General features: G+C 54.1%; 2 non-coding genes across 2 annotated transcripts; one reads left to right on the top strand and one right to left on the bottom strand.

Moving 5' to 3' along the window:
* Positions 1–1342: 1342 nt before the first annotated feature.
* On the bottom strand, positions 1343–3157 carry LOC140214804 (small subunit ribosomal RNA). The gene has a single exon (XR_011891733.1). It is a non-coding gene; the product is annotated as a small subunit ribosomal RNA (ribosomal RNA).
* A 5409-nt stretch (positions 3158–8566) lies between these two features.
* LOC140214810 (U2 spliceosomal RNA) lies at positions 8567–8758 on the top strand. Its single transcript, XR_011891737.1, has one exon. It is a non-coding gene; the product is annotated as a U2 spliceosomal RNA (small nuclear RNA).
* The last annotated feature ends 3742 nt before the right edge of the window (positions 8759–12500 follow it).

Genomic DNA, 12500 nt, shown 5'->3' with positions numbered 1-12500 from the left:
CGCGCACTCGAAGCCGGTTTTACCTGCCAACCATCCACCGGACCCGTGTGTCTCGTGTGCACGTTCACATCGCTCCACTAAAAATTGCAAAGAGCGACAGAGCCATGATTAGGGCTAAGCCGCTGTGGAGTCTTTAACGGCTACACGGCCACGGGCAGGGCTTCACCCCCATCGACGTGCTTCGCTTCAGTCAGCAGTAGGTTCATAGAAGGGCCTCAAACACACACACACTTTCGCATCGGCAGATCGCCGCAGCATAACCGCTGTTGATCCAACAGCCTACTTGAGACGAAAGACAAGAGCCCGGCGCGCGTACTCGCGCAGCTCTCCAAAACCACTCGGCCAGTGCCAGGGACGGCTCCCTGCGCCGGCGCCACAACAAGTCTACTTGAGGCGGAAGACGAAGCCAGCAAGGGCCTGGCCGCAAGTGCGTTCGAAACCGGGACTACAGTCCCTCGTCTGTCCGTACTTCCTCTTTCGACGTGCGGCGCCTTCCCAAAGCGCACAAGTCCGCTAACCGCAGAACGCTTCCGACGTAGCAAAGCCGCGTTTCCTTCGGTACTTCGCAGCAACGCCGCCTTTCCCTCGGCGGCGGGCGAATAGCCTGCAGACGTCGTCGCATTAAACCGCGATCTCGACACCTCGCGCGTCACGAGCAGGAGCCGACCGGCAGCCTCCGGCCCTTTCGGACTCGGTGGCATTTGCCGCGGAGGACGGGAGAGCACTTTAGGCCACGGTTCCTTCCGTACTTGGCAGCCGCACCCTCATACCGACAGTTCCATGACCGACCGAGCGCCACACCGTTCCTTTAGTACTTGGGTGGCAACAAAGTCGGGTCGTTACTCCATACTCGCCGCAGGAAGCGACCGGCAGCCGCCAGCCTTTTCAGACTCGGCAGCGTTTGCCGCGGAGGACGGGAGAGCGCTCGCACCACGGTTCCGTGTGTGTACTAAGCGGCAGCGGCATTAGCTCTCGACCGTCAGTTCCTTGACCGACCGCACGCTTCGCCGTTCCCCTCGTACTGGGCAAAGCAGCAGGTCGGGTCGTCTTACTCCCATTCCGCGCAAGAGCGCCAAAGCGGACAGAAAGCCCACCCAGTGTGCGTTACGCCGTTTCTACCCGCGGGCGCGGCCAAGCCAACCGTCCAAGGTTGCAGCCGGCGTCCACTGGGCGCAACAAATTTGGCACGGGGCGCCCCTCAAAATTCAGGCAGTCCCCGGCATGTTCGGGTATAGCCGTCCCCGCGTCCAAGCGGGGCCAGCGGCGGAAAGCGTCGGGCGCAGCGAGCTGCTTCACCCACACGGGGTAGAAACAATGGCGCTCGCCACCCTTCACAATCCGGTAATGATCCTTCCGCAGGTTCACCTACGGAAACCTTGTTACGACTTTTACTTCCTCTAAATGATCAAGTTTGGTCATCTTTCCAACAGACCGGCGCAACCGAAAGGCCGCGCCGGACATCGGTCCGAAGACCTCACTAAATCATTCAATCGGTAGTAGCGACGGGCGGTGTGTACAAAGGGCAGGGACGTAATCAACGCGAGCTTATGACTCGCGCTTACTGGGAATTCCTCGTTCAAGGGGAACAATTGCAAGCCCCTATCCCAATCACGAAAGAAGTTCCACGGGTTACCCAGTCCTTTCAGACAGGGATAAAGACACGCTGCTTCCTTCAGTGTAGCGCGCGTGCGGCCCCGGACATCTAAGGGCATCACAGACCTGTTATTGCTCTGTTTCGTGCGGCTAGGAGCCGCTTGTCCCTCTAAGAAGGTTGTAAGGTGCTGGGAACCCCGCACCTATTTAATAGGCTAGAGTCTCGTTCGTTATCGGAATTAACCAGACAAATCGCTCCACCAACTAAGAACGGCCATGCACCACCATCCACCGAATCAAGAAAGAGCTCTCAATCTGTCAATCCTCCCAGTGTCCGGGCCGGGTAAGTTTTCCCGTGTTGAGTCAAATTAAGCCGCAGGCTCCACTCCTGGTGGTGCCCTTCCGTCAATTCCTTTAAGTTTCAGCTTTGCAACCATACTTCCCCCGGAACCCAAACACTTTGGTTTCCCGGAAGCTGCCCGCCGAGTCATTTGAGTAACTCAGGCGGATCGCTGGTTGGCATCGTTTATGGTCAGAACTAGGGCGGTATCTGATCGCCTTCGAACCTCTGACTTTCGTTCTTGATCAAAGAAAACATTCTTGGCAAATGCTTTCGCAGTAGTTCGTCTTGCGACGGTCCAAGAATTTCACCTCTAGCGCCGCAATACGAATGCCCCCGTCTGTCCCTCTTAATCATTACCTCGTATTCCAAAAACCAACAGAACAGAAACGAGGTCTTGTTCTATTATTCCATGCAAGTTTATTCAGGCGACTCGCCTGCGTTGAGCACTCTAATTTTTTCAAAGTAAAAGCACCGGCCTTCTCGAGGCACACAATGAAGTGCACCAAGAAAGGACCGGCATGATGTTCAGTCCGAGCCGTCGCATCGGGTAGATGCACTACTCGTCTGGAACTGAGATCCAACTACGAGCTTTTTAACCGCAGCAGCTTTAGTATACGCTATTGGAGCTGGAATTACCGCGGCTGCTGGCACCAGACTTGCCCTCCAATTGATCCTCGTTAAAGGATTTAGAGTGTACTCATTTCAATTACGGGGCCTCAAAAGAGTCCCGTATTGTTATTTTTCGTCACTACCTCCCCGTGCCGGGAGTGGGTAATTTGCGCGCCTGCTGCCTTCCTTGGATGTGGTAGCCGTTTCTCAGGCTCCCTCTCCGGAATCGAACCCTGATTCTCCGTTACCCGTAACAACCATGGTAAGCAAGTAACCTACCATCGAAAGTTGATAAGGCAGACACTTGAAAGAAACGTCGCCGGCTCGTGGCCATGCGATCAGCACAAAGTTATCCAGAGTCACCACACAATACGGGCCGAAACCCGATCGATCTTGGTCTAATAAAAGCACCCGTCGCCCAAAGGGCTTCAGGCTCACTGCATGTATTAGCTCTAGAATTGCCACAGTTATCCAAGTAGGAAGAAACGATCTAAGGAACCATAACTGATTTAATGAGCCATTCGCGGTTTCGCCTTATTTCGGCATGTACTTAGACATGCATGGCTTAATCTTTGAGACAAGCATATGATTACTGGCAGGATCAACCAGGTAATCGTTCAACTGCGCGTCCAGCCTTTCAAGCAGGCCGGACGCCGTTTTTGCGATGCCGAGGCCACCTTCAGGCGCCCCAACACGCTTCGTTCTCGCAAAGGGTAGCACTTTGCACAGTCCGAGACGACGGCGTTCGAGCTCGCTACGGCGCCCTCCCCGCAGGGCCGGGTATCGCCACGCGGCAAGAAGCACGCAACATTCTCGATAGACCGGTTGTGTCGACTCGATCGCGGCTTGCGGTTTCTCTCGAGCCCGCAGCACTGGTGGACCGACCGACACTTGCAACGTAGCCGAGACGGCAAAGCCGCTAGGCGACGGGTCACGCCCGCGCCTTCGGCGCTTTCGTATTTGATTCGTCCGAGGACGATGCGGAACACACTTCGATATCGTGGAAAAAGCGTCGTCCGACAACCAGCCCCTAACGCATCAAGCGGATGAGGCTGCAGACGTCAGCTGTGGGATCCACGGGAGCGATACCGGGGACACGCTTGACGGGCACGAAGCCCGCCGCATATCAAACACCCAGGTCGCTTTGGGGGCGACTGCTCTCTGGGACCCCCATATAATAGCAGCGATAAGTACCCAGACCTCCATGGGGCCGTACTCGTGCCACTTTCGACGAGCGTTTGGCGAAAATCGTGCCGCCTCGTAACGCCGCGAGCAAGATTGAAAGCTTACGTCGGCAGCACAATGCCGAAGTCGTGAAAGCGCAGCGCGTCTACCGAATGCGCGAACGGCAATTTCTCGCCAATGGCCAGTACGGTTTCCTGCACAATTGCCTGTCTGTCGCCCTACGGGGCCCCCGGCCGATCGATTCGAGGCACGCTAGCACGGCCCCTTCGCCATTTCCGAGCACGAGTGCGAACAGTGCGGGCGGCGTGCTCGACGCCCCGGCTGACGTCGTTTCGGACTTTGTCTCTTCGCGTGCTCGCGGCAACGCCGCGGCCAACGACGACGTCTGCGCGGTTCTTTGCCGGTTCCCGGCGTGCTACAGTGCAGCCCTCTGCAGGGTGACACCGGCTCCGTCGTGGCCGTGCGGCGGCTTGTACGCAAAAGTTGCGTCAAAGGCGTCGCGCTCGCGCCGCCCCGGCACACGCGGTTTCGGACTTTGTCTCTTCCAGCGCTCGCGTAGTCGTGGGCACGATTGTCGACGTCGCAACGGTGCGCGGACACCGCCACGAGCACGCGCAAGACGAAAATCGCACTACGGTACAATGTCGGCCGGGGCCGTACGGCCCCTTACAGTAGCAGCGATAAGTGCCCAGACCTCCATGGGGCCGTACTCGTGCGACGCGGCGGCGTACTGCGCCGAGCCGAGCGCCAATATTTGGCTTTTGCAGGGCGGATTCGAGCTCTGGCGATCGCCGCGGTACCGCCGCTCACCGATTCAAGGCACGCTAGCGCGGCCCCTTCGCCATTTCCGAGCACGCGTGCGAACAGTGCGGGCGGCGTGCTCGACGCCCCGGCTGACGTCGTTTCGGACTTTGTCTCTTCGCGTGCTCGCGGCAACGCCGCGGCCAACGACGACGTCTGCGCGGTTCTTTGCCGGTTCCCGGCGTGCTACAGTGCAGCCCTCTGCAGGGTGACACCGGCTCCGTCGTGGCCGTGCGGCGGCTTGTACGCAAAAGTTGCGTCAAAGGCGTCGCGCTCGCGCCGCCCCGGCACACGCGGTTTCGGACTTTGTCTCTTCCAGCGCTCGCGTAGTCGTGGGCACGATTGTCGACGTCGCAACGGTGCGCGGACACCGCCACGAGCACGCGCAAGACGAAAATCGCACTACGGTACAATGTCGGCCGGGGCCGTACGGCCCCTTACAGTAGCAGCGATAAGTGCCCAGACCTCCATGGGGCCGTACTCGTGCGACGCGGCGGCGTACTGCGCCGAGCCGAGCGCCAATATTTGGCTTTTGCAGGGCGGATTCGAGCTCTGGCGATCGCCGCGGTACCGCCGCTCACCGATTCAAGGCACGCTAGCGCGGCCCCTTCGCCATTTCCGAGCACGCGTGCGAACAGTGCGGGCGGCGTGCTCGACGCCCCGGCTGACGTCGTTTCGGACTTTGTCTCTTCGCGTGCTCGCGGCAACGCCGCGGCCAACGACGACGTCTGCGCGGTTCTTTGCCGGTTCCCGGCGTGCTATAGTGCAGCCCTCTGCAGGGCGACACCGGCTCCGTCGTGTCCGTGCGGCGGCTTGTACGCAAAAGTTGCGTCAAAGGCGTCGCGCTCGCGCCGCCCCGGCACACGCGGTTTCGGACTTTGTCTCTTCCAGCGCTCGCAACCATGTCGGGGCCGACGCCGACGACTGCGTGGTGTTTCAACGATTGCCGGCGTGACACAATGCAGCTGCGTGCGGGATGCCAGCGATTCCGTCGTGTCCGTGCGGCGGCTTGTACGCAAAAGTTGTGTCAAAGGCGTCGCGCTCGCGCCGCCCCGGCACACGCGGTTTCGGACTTTGTCTCTTCCAGCGCTCGCGTAGTCGTGGGCACGATTGTCGACGTCGGAACGGTGCGCGGACACCGCCACGAGCACGCGCAAGACGAAAATCGCACTACGGTACAATGTCGGCCGGGGCCGTACGGCCCCTTACAGTAGCAGCGATAAGTGCCCAGACCTCCATGGGGCCGTACTCGTGCGACGCGGCGGCGTACTGCGCCGAGCCGAGCGCCAATATTTGGCTTTTGCAGGGCGGATTCGAGCTCTGGCTATCGCCGCGGTACCGCCGCTCACCGATTCAAGGCACGCTAGCGCGGCCCCTTCGCCATTTCCGAGCACGCGTGCGAACAGTGCGGGCGGCGTGCTCGACGCCCCGGCTGACGTCGTTTCGGACTTTGTCTCTTCGCGTGCTCGCGGCAACGCCGCGGCCAACGACGACGTCTGCGCGGTTCTTTGCCGGTTCCCGGCGTGCTATAGTGCAGCCCTCTGCAGGGCGACACCGGCTCCGTCGTGTCCGTGCGGCGGCTTGTACGCAAAAGTTGCGTCAAAGGCGTCGCGCTCGCGCCGCCCCGGCACACGCGGTTTCGGACTTTGTCTCTTCCAGCGCTCGCGTAGTCGTGGGCACGATTGTCGACGTCGGAACGGTGCGCGGACTACGCCACGAGCACGCGCAAGCCGAAAATCGCACTACGGTACAATGTCGGCCGGGGCCGTACGGCCCCTTACAGTAGCAGCGATAAGTGCCCAGACCTCCATGGGGCCGTACTCGTGCGACGCGGCGGCGTACTGCGCCGAGCCGAGCGCCAATATTTGGCTTTTGCAGGGCGGATTCGAGCTCTGGCGATCGCCGCGGTACCGCCGCTCACCGATTCAAGGCACGCTAGCGCGGCCCCTTCGCCATTTCCGAGCACGCGTGCGAACAGTGCGGGCGGCGTGCTCGACGCCCCGGCTGACGTCCTTTCGGACTTTGTCTCTTCGCGTGCTCGCGGCAACGCCGCGGCCAACGACGACGTCTGCGCGGTTCTTTGCCGGTTCCCGGCGTGCTATAGTGCAGCCCTCTGCAGGGTGACACCGGCTCCGTCGTGTCCGTGCGGCGGCTTGTACGCAAAAGTTGCGTCAAAGGCGTCGCGCTCGCGCCGCCCCGGCACACGCGGTTTCGGACTTTGTCTCTTCCAGCGCTCGCAACCATGTCGGGGCCGACGCCGACGACTGCGTGGTGTTTCAACGATTGCCGGCGTGACACAATGCAGCTGCGTGCGGGATGCCAGCGATTCCGTCGTGGCGGTGCGGCGGCTTGTACGCAAAAGTTGCGTCAAAGGCGTCGCGCTCGCACCGCCCCGGCACACGTGGTTTCGGACTTTGTCTCTTCGAGCGCTCGCAGCGATGTCGAGGCGATCGCTTACGTCTGCACGGTTTGCGGTGTGCTACAATGCAGCAGTCTGCCGCACTACACCTCTTGGTTGCCGAGGCCAGCACGGCAATTTACTGAAGCGAGCGCATTGCGCCCAGGCGGCAGCGGACTTTGTTGCTTCGGGAGTGCTCTTGCTGTAAAATTTGAACGGCTGCAGCTGCGCGAAGCAAGTGTACCTATTTTCACTCTCTCTCTGTCTGCCTTTGAGGCGACTGTAATTTCACTTTAAACGCACTGGAGGCGGGAGCAACCTGATGAGAGTAGGTGGACTTCGGTACATGTAATTTAGAAATTGCTTTCAAGCTTTGAGGACATACACCTTCGCGCCATCTGCTTTCCCCGTCTCTTTGGCACTTTATAGTATGTGCTGCATGCTCTGCATTCCAAAGAAACACGCCTGTCTCTCTCCCTCTCTCACGTTCTTCTTCTTTTTGTAGCTGCTGTTGTAGAAGATGCTATGCTCTTTAATCGCTGTAACATAGAGTGCTTGCACAAGCCAACAACTTTTGCGTGTTTTTTTTTTTTTTCTCTTCCCAAGACGTTTCTGCCATTATTCACTAACTCTCGTTCTTAGTATGCAATGGAGCGTTAGCTCACGCCATCTACCTTTCTTTCTGTATTGCAAAGTCCGCAGGTTTTCCTAGTTCCGTACACAGATGGCGCCAATGCGTTTTGGCGCCAGGTTCGAACGACCTCGCTCTACTCGTGTTTGGCATTTGAATGTTTCAAAGGGGTTTGCGACAGGGGGTGGTTCTTGTGCAAGGCTGAGCTTTCCAGCTGCGTTTAAGCTATGCTAGCATGTGTGCGTATATATATATATATATATATATATATATATATATATATATATATATATATATATATATATAAATACACAAACACACACACACACACATGCATATATACATACACACACACGGTAATGGTAAAGATGATGAGGTAGCACTTTTTTTTTTCTTTTTTTTACAATGCCTGTGTTTCAGATGGCGATCTTTCTCCCCTCTATGTTTCCGGTTGGAAGGAGTGTGCAGCGTTTTCTATATTTATTTTGTCATTCACTTCTATGTTGCTCGTCTTCGTACATGGGGCATGCTACCTAATTCTACCGGTCGATTCGACACGTTGCGATCCGTCCCGGCCTGTGCCGTATCAAAATTTTCAGTGGGCCTTGCGGTAAATAAAAAGAAATGAAGGAAATGCGCGTAGTATATTACAATTGCACACGGGCTTGAAACGAAGCCCTCAAGGAAGGTCACCTTGAGCGGTCGCATTCAGACGGAAGTAAGCATTCCCCTGGCGCGTTTTTTTTCCGCTCGCCTGTTCCGTTTTTCTACGAGGTTGCCTTGGTTGGTTTCGCGTTACAAGCAAGCTTGCACTCGGGTCTCGTTTCTACGCGACAGCGTTTCGTTAACAGCGAAAGACTGAGGCGTTGCGAATTCATCCGTGAGATAGGGAGCGTTGAGTCTGTACACAGGCTGAATTTTATAATATTGCCCACGCTGTTGCTGAGGTTACCCATGTCGGCAGGGCGCCCACAAGGCAGTAGTACAATGAAGTGAAGTGAAGGACATCGCTTCTCGGCCTTTTGGCTAAGATCAAAGTGTAGTATCTGTTCTTATCAGCTTAATATCTGATACGGGTTCTATATGGACCCACGATATTAAACCTATTTTTGGAAGTTGGCGGAGTGCTTGAAGCCTGCTTCACCTCCGCCGCAGGTCGGCCCGGTATTGCACTACCTCCGGGATCGGCCCCGCTCACTTAGGTGAGACTTCATTCAATCAAAATGAAGAGCACAAGCTCAACGCGAGCACTGACTTGACACGCACCATTCCTATACTACACGCAACGATGCCGGTTCGCGGACCACGAGAGTAATTAAACTGCCACTCCATCTGTGTGTAGCGTCGCACTTGTTGCGTCGCAAATGGGACAGCCGCTCCAGCAAATTTCTAGTTATGGGCTTCGAGAAAAATTAATGAAAGCAAAAGAAAGAACCAGAATTCCTATTTGTCCGATGTCTCTGAATGATTGTCTCCTGTAAAGAGCCACTTGGGGGGATGGGGGGTAGGATTAGCCGTGGGGTTCGCAATCAATATGAATCCCACTCAAAGCCAACACTGGATTTTGGAGTTCACTATCGCTTGGATCCGTAAACCACCGCGCCCACGCAAGCTCGCCCTGCCGCCGAAATCCGCTGCCCAAGTGGAAGAAAGATTCCCTATGAAAGAAAAATAGAGTGCCCGATTTCTGGCAACTACTGTGCAGCCTTTGTGTACACATTTTCGCAGCAGTGGGACCGAGCGCCTCGAAAACAAACTTGTCGTATGCCCGAATGTGGCGAAATATATTCAAGGGTTAAAAGGTGCCTCATCTTTCTAACCTGTATGTTACGAAGACCTGTTGCTACCTTTTCATCATGAACATCATCATCATCATCATCCTGGCTACGCCCACTGCAGGGCAAAGGCATCTCCCATGATCCTCCAAGTACCCCGGTCAGGTGCCGATTGTCGCCATGTAGTCCCTAATCTAATCTGCCCTCCTACCTTTCTGCCACCCCCTGCTACGCTTCCCTCCTCTCGGAATTCAGTCTGTAACCCTTAATGGCCACCGGTTATCTTCCCCCCAGATTGCATGCCCTGCGCATGCCCATTTGTTTTTCCTGGTTTAAACTTTGGTGTCATTAACGAGCGTTTGTTCTCGCACACCCCAATCTGCTCTATTCCGATCCCCCCGTGACGCCACACCCATCATCCTTCTTTCCAGAGCCCGTTGCGTCGCCCTCAGTTACCCTTCGGTAATCCTCAAAGCTTTTTGTTGGGACACTCGTGGCATCTTTCTCGTTTAATGAAGTCAAATTTTTTTCAGTTTTGGGGGAAAACTCAATGAGCTAGGCGCGATTGTGTCCCTGGCGCCGCTCTCAACAAGATGGCGGCGCCCATGCTTTTTGCCTGCAGGTTCGGCCCTACGCAGAACACGCCTGCCGGGCAGTGTAGCCACGTTGAAGGGGCAAAGCGTAGTGCAGTGAAGCGCTTGCTCGGGCGAAAAACGCAAATATGAGCCAAACAGGAATTTCCATTATTGGAAATTCCAGTTCAGTTTGCGCATTGCGTTCGCCTAAGGTAAAGAACACAAATGCGAGTGCCACAGCAGTCAAGTCAAAGCTTAGGATTGCGTACCATTTTTTTTTTTTTTTTCGTGCCTTTTACTCCTGGCCTGCGTGGCCCTAGCGCGCATGCACACGAAAGTAATGAAATGGTGAAAACACGAAATAATGCGGTGCGGCTGTATCATATCTATTTTGTGCGCTTTGTTCTTTGTGGACTACAGCGGTGTGCGTCATGAGAAAGTTTCGGTGCCCTTCTTGGGTGACCAGTGAAGCTATATTTAAAACCACATTGATTTGTACGGTTATTGCTACAAACTGCGTGTGGGTGTTTTTCTTTTTCGCTGCCAACGATGGGTTATCGCAACCGCGATCGGTTCTGCTGCTACGCTAGACGCGTGCTTGCCAACGGTTGGCTCTATACGCGACCCGCGACGCGTGGTCGGCACATTCAAGCAGTCAATTGCAAACCGTTCCAAGAAAAAGGATGTACTCCACTTGCCACCTAGTTCGACGATTGTACTTTCTGACCCTCGAGGAAGCGCCGCCATCCCACGTTTTCTATAATACGATAAGATTCAGAGCGACCGCGACCACTTGTCTTTGTCAATATCTCGGAAACGCTTTCTTTTTCTTTTTTTTTTTAAATCCAGATACTCAGACGCGCCCGTGTTCACGCGCACTTGCTCTCTCCGATAAGCAGGGAAGCTCGGTTGGGGTGGTGTCGGGCCTTGCGCATGCGCTGCTGAGCTCGTCGCTTCGCCGGCCGGTCGATGCTGGCGCGGTACTGGTAATGAACTTCGACGTGCATGGTGAAACGTCACTTTGTATTGCCACTGTAGACTAGCAATGCAATGTGTTTGCGAGCGATTGGATAAATGAGAAAGCGTGCACTGTCTACAGTTTATGCCCCTCTAGAGTAGTGGAAATGTTGCTCCAAGTGTTAGGTTTGTAATTTGCGCCTACGAACATGAACTAAACAAAGAAAATGGTCTGCAGCCGCCTTCGCTTCATAAAATTCCCGTACGAAGAAATTTCCGTGCGCGAATGAGAGAGCAAAAGAGAGAAACCATGCTAAGAAGAATGGCTGCCTTTTACGTGATCTCGCGCATGAAACCAGACGATGGATTAATTTTAGCCGTTCATTTTGATTTGCCGAATGTAAACCGGAACACTTTCTCCACGCGGTCTTCAGATTTGAATGGCAATCAATCACATCCTTTCTTTTTTTTTTTTTTTTTCTGTTTCTTTCTATCTGGAACCGAAAGAATTCAGAACGCCATTTCAATCTTAGATTCGATTAGATATCGTGACTGGTATGCTGAAATATCACGCCTTATCTGGTGTTAACCTTCTTGATCACGGCAATAAAAAATCGCCAGTTCCCGAACTTTAATCGCGCCGAAGATGAACCGATATGCTGGATTCTTATTGTCATGATTTTATAGAAAGCGCTGGTTCTATGGCTAGCTTTGAGGAAAAGAAAAACATCGTTCAGGAATGTATAACTCTAAACAACTAAAAAAAAAATCTGCCGGCAATTGGTACTACAACGAGAGTACTGAGAATACTGGAAAAGATGAAATCCAATCATGCTGAACTGAACTGAAATTATTTCATCAAGACATGCCCCGAAAAACGTGGCCACTTTCAATGATAATTTCAAATGTGATTTCTTTCTTTTTTTTTTTCTTTTTTACGACGGATAATAATTATCTTTCCAATGGCGGATGTGAAAATTTCAGAGCACGGCATTTTCGAAATCCCAAGGCCCCGGACGCATTCTCTCTTCTTTAAGTATTTTGGTGGTGCACACGGAGGAAAATTTCGCGCACGTAATTTATAAACTAGTAGTTGATTTTCTAGAAGAACACAAAGTGCTGACAAACGGCCAACCAGGACACAATTAAATTGGTATTACGCACGGTTTCGAAGCCGCGGGTAACAAAAGGGTAACAAAGGGACGTTCATTTCGTGGTGTGGATTTCACGTCTCTCACAATAAAAAAAAAATAATAATAAAAACTACTGCATAAAATAGGTTTTCCCAAACTGGATGGTTTCGATCAGCTTTTGAACAGCCCTTCCTTAAATTGAGTTGGCGTTGATTGAGCAGGTGCGGGCCTCTGCTGTTTTGGATTTTTGTAAATGGCATCAGTACTGGACAGTCCGTTCACTTGAGGATCAAAGGAGAAACCCCCAAAAAAATATCATATCGTGGTGAGAGACGTGGCAGATGAGTACAATTATCGGCAGAAAAAAAAAAAAGGAAAACCGCCTCGTACTCAGAAGCCGCTCCTCTCACGTGTGAAGCTTCAAACAAATTGTTTTTCTTGAGACGCTCTATAAAGTTATACACAGCTCCTTAAATGCAGCACCCGCACACAAAGCCAAA

This window comes from Dermacentor andersoni, unplaced genomic scaffold (genome assembly GCF_023375885.2).
Source record: "Dermacentor andersoni unplaced genomic scaffold, qqDerAnde1_hic_scaffold ctg00000650.1, whole genome shotgun sequence".
In the NCBI taxonomy this organism is placed as follows: Eukaryota; Metazoa; Arthropoda; class Arachnida; order Ixodida; family Ixodidae; genus Dermacentor; species Dermacentor andersoni.
This window is presented reverse-complemented; position numbering and strand designations above follow the sequence as displayed.